Below are 4516 nucleotides of genomic sequence, written 5' to 3' on the forward strand. Positions count from 1 at the left end.
GTAATCCAAGGCCAGTGCCTGGGATCTGCAGTAAAACTGGGCACATAAGAAAGAGGTGATCCTCTGGTCAGATAACTCTGTCCTGGAGAAATTAGGAATGCTCAAGCAAGACCCCAACCTGCAAAGCCCTTTCTGAGGGCTCAGAGCCCATCTCTGAGCATCAGCACCAAGGTGTGCAGGTAATGCCACCGTGTCTTTAAACCATTATGGAGCTGGTTTGCTCTCTAACACCAACCAACCAAAGAAATATTCATTTTTCTAAAGAGATATTGGTCCTGTCATGATTCCCTTATGCTGTCTAAACCCAATGGATACTGTCTCCTGGTGAGATTGGAAGCTGGATAGTTCAGTCTTGTATTTTCTTAGTTTCAGCCCTGTGCCCAGGTGTTCTGCTGGGTTGTTTTCTATATGTATTAAATTGCTGTACAGTGATTATTTCAGATTTTGTTCTGCTTTGGGCTACATTCATCCTTAGATTTTGCTGATTTCTTTTCACTTCATAAAAAAGCAGCTTGGTTGAAGTGCCATACTGAAGTGTCAATGTTCAATCCTGAGTGTTTTTACTGACCAAGTGCTGGGATTCAAGGTTGCATATCAGGTCCAGTATCTTATATCACACTGGAAATGCCATATCAGAACAGTTTATTTGCAGGCACAGAGAAGCTGACTTGTCCAGAGCAAAGAATTCCTCAGAAAGACAGACTGAGAAAAGTGAAAACACAACACCCAGTGATTCCAAGCCCTGCAAGAAAATTCCCTGAGCGGTTGTAATCGCTCTCCTGAAAGGTGTTGCTTACTGAAGGAGAGCTGACAAGGGTGTGGCTTCTTTTTAATTGCATGTTTGAACAAGGGATTAGAGAGTGGAGCAGCAGTGTCTTGTAAGGGATGAAAGGAAAGGGAGAGGGAAAGCACGACTGTTATGTAAACCATCCCTCCGTCAGTGTCAACATTTCCTGTCTGTATTCCAGCTGAAGCGAAAATAGTCAAGGCCAAGCCCAGTGAGGTGCAACCTGATTGCGGGTCTAGGCTTTAGAATGGGATTTCTGGCATTCCAGGCTTTTGGCATCCCCTCAGCAGTTGGAATGACTGAGTAACCAGCAGGATTTAGGGGGTATGTCGTTGTCATTCTCCTCCCCCCACCCCCCTCAATAAAAAAAAAACAACAAAGCAAAACTAATATCAGCAGTGATGAGAGGATGAGTCCCAGATTATGATCCACACCTTCATCCTTCTAGGGACTGATCTGTTTTCCTGCAGGCAAAATTTAACCTGTGCTCCTTAGTCAGACCAACGGAGCAGGAGTGAAATTGTGGGTGTCATGCCTGTGGCATTGGGCTAAAGGTGAAACTAAATTGGTCTGATTTGCTTTTCAAACCTGAGGATCTTGCTTTTCTTTCCTCAGAACCCAAAGAGAATTTCAGATTCTTGCAATAGGTTCGATCCCCATATGGGCCATTCACTTAAAAGTTGGACTTGATGATCCTTGTGGGTCCTTTCCAGCTGTTCTGAGTGATTCTGTGTGTGTGACTGTGCCCTTCTTCCAATAAATCTGTTCCATAGCAACCCCTCTAGCTCATCTTATTTTATATGAAGTAGCTTTCCTTTTTCTTAGCCACAATTGTTTTCAATCCTTATGTTTATAAGGAAGACTTTAAGAAGAAATGAAGGCATTTCATCTTCAGGAAAGCAGTTGGTTTTCAAGCTCAAATATATAATTTAACTCAGTAGACTTCTTAAACAGAAGGAGAAGAATTCAACACACTGTGAGTAGTTTTTGTTTCAAAAGCAGTGGAGGAGCTGTGGGTACCAGAGGTGCTCTTGGGAAATGAATGTGCTGCAAGGCAGCAGAACAAAAGTTGGTTTGTAGAGATCCTTCCTCACAGGTTTCAGTTATTGCCACCTTACACAAATAGCTGAGCAGGGTTCTCAAGTCCTTTCCACTGCAGAACTCTCCATGCTGAACTACAGTCTTGAATCATCATATATATTATAATTTCAGTTATCACAAAGGAAACTAACTTAGCCAAATATGGATGGTCCTGTCATTCCTTGGATACAGTGGAAACAACGGCAGAATAAGCTGGTTTGGGTGCCTTTAGCAGCATTTTGGGAGTGTAAGTTGGGCTGTGATGTCACCTGTCTCTTCAGTCCCTCATCCCTTCTCTTGCAGTGTTGTGGGATAGGTTTGATCATGTGAGATCTTGTTCAGAATCCAGGGAGTTCTTGCTGAGCAGCAATCCTGTAATTGTTTCCTTCTTTCCTTAAAATCCCATCAGCAGATTTGCCCCTTTGCTCTGCTGTGACCTCCTGGTGTGACTGGCTGTAATTGCCATCAGTCTCTGGAAGGAATGTCAGCTCCAAGACTGCTTTAAGAATTATGGAATCCCAGACTGGTTTGGGTTGGAAGGGACCTTAAAGATCATCTTGTTCCACTCCCTGCCATGGGCAGGGACACCTTCCACTAGCCCAGGTTACTCCAAGCCCCTTCCAACCTGGCCTTGGACACTTCCAGGGATCCAGGGGTAGCCACAGCTTCTCTGGGCAACCTGTGCCAGGGCCTCACCACCCTCACAGCCAGGAGTTTCTTCCCAATATCCCATCTAACCCTTCCCTCTGGCAGTTTAAAGCCCTTGTTCCTTGTCCTATCATGACATGTCCTAGTCAAAAATCCCTCTCCATCTTTCCTGAGGAAATAAGTCACCAGTTTCAGGGCTTTTTGAAGAAATGCCAAGTCTTACACATGTTTGGAGTTACCAAATGCATTCAGGAGACACTTTCAATTGCAATCCCATTATGTCAGTGGTAAAACAACGTCAGTCTTCATAACCTGGCAGTCCTGAGAGAGCAGCAGCTCCATTTTTCTCTGGCCCCATTGTGTCGGGTACAAGAAAGAGCAGATCTAAAGCAGATTTGTTACTTTAGTCCGTTGCTTTAAGGCCACTGAAGAGCACAGGTGGGACTCTGCTCCAATTGCACATTTTTCTTTGCTTCAGAACACCCTGTGTCCCTGATCTCCCTCCATCCCTCCTGTGGTGACAGGCAGGTGGGTGCCACTGCTCTTGTGTCCTGCTGCTGTCTCAGGGCATCTGTTTCCTATGGGATTGCTCTCCAAGTGCCCTCAACCTTCCTTGCCTCCCCCTACTCCAGAACAAGTTGTTATTTGGAGGATACAGGACAGTCAGGAGCCTGCCTTCCCCTTGACCTTCCAAACTGACTGTTCCTGCAAATATTACAAATATGTTGTTCTGCAGAAGAGCAAAACATTCTCACTGGGCTGTTGCTGCCCCACACCATAACCACCTACTAGGGAGGGCTGAAAACTGATGGTCAGGAGTTGTCTCAGTGCCTTCCATGTCACACAGACTGGAATTATCCCACCAGGAACACACCTTGCCTGGGTTGGGTTCATTCTGCTGGCACTATTTTGCCCCAGTGCATTTTCTCTGGAGATCTGCTGCCCTTCTGTGCTGCTTACGTGGAGGAAGCAAAAGTCAGCTCTGCTTTTGTCATTAAATAACAGTGCATGGAGGGAAGGCAAGGGTGAAAGTGTGCCCTCTAGGATTTGGAAGAGACCAAGCCGAAAAACCTTGATGGTATTTGTTTTGAAACAGTGTCTGCCATGGAGAACAGCTGCCCTTCCAAAGGAAACAAGAGAATCTGCAGCTTTTTTTTTCAGTGTGCAGTGGCTGAAACGCCCATCACAGGCCTCGGGCTCCGCTGTGTATTTTTGGACATTGATATTCCCCAACACACAGAAATGTTGAGTTTAGGGTTATTCTGGGTCCTTGCTAAAACACAGCCTCAGTGGGGGGGTTTTATTCTTATTTTTTAATTTTCTTCTATCGTGCATGAAAAGACTTGCTCCTATGTCAGGTCCCCATTGCCAAAACACTGGCTTGAGAGAATTATCAAATTTGAATTTAGAAGCCACGTGAACTTTTGAAATTTATCTTAGTGTACTGACATTTGTAATTCCATCACTCTAATATAGCTCAGAAGTAATGGGCTGTAAAATACCATTTTATCACAAAAATACACACTTCTAGATTCTATTCTTGTGCAGACAAATGTTCCACAATAATTCAAAATGGATTATTTTTGCAATGGAAACAGTTTGGCAGTTTTAAAATGTGCACTGAAGGTCTTACTTAGAAATTGATGTGGCAACAATGAAGAACTAGTGTTTCTACCAGGAGTTCACTAAGATGATTAATTATATATTGTGTCTTTATGGACAATTAGTAACACTGGAAGCAAGTTTTGAAAGTTCTATTTCAGTTTCCTGGTATTTGAACAAAAGATTTCAATTCAAAATAAACCTACAGTAAACTGGCAGGTTTTGCAAGGAAAATTTTCTTGTGGAAGAGAGGAATCCGTGTGAAAAGTGTGTGAAAAATGTTTCTTTTTGTGGAAGGTTTGTTCAATGGCCATGTGAGCATTTCAGAGCCGTAGGGATGAACGAGAACATATTTTCGAAGGGGCTCTGCCAGTAAATAAATTACAAAAACACAAAAGG

The sequence above is a fragment of the Neopelma chrysocephalum genome, unplaced genomic scaffold (genome assembly GCF_003984885.1).
Source record: "Neopelma chrysocephalum unplaced genomic scaffold, ASM398488v2 Primary Assembly neopelma1_122, whole genome shotgun sequence".
In the NCBI taxonomy this organism is placed as follows: domain Eukaryota; kingdom Metazoa; phylum Chordata; class Aves; order Passeriformes; family Pipridae; genus Neopelma; species Neopelma chrysocephalum.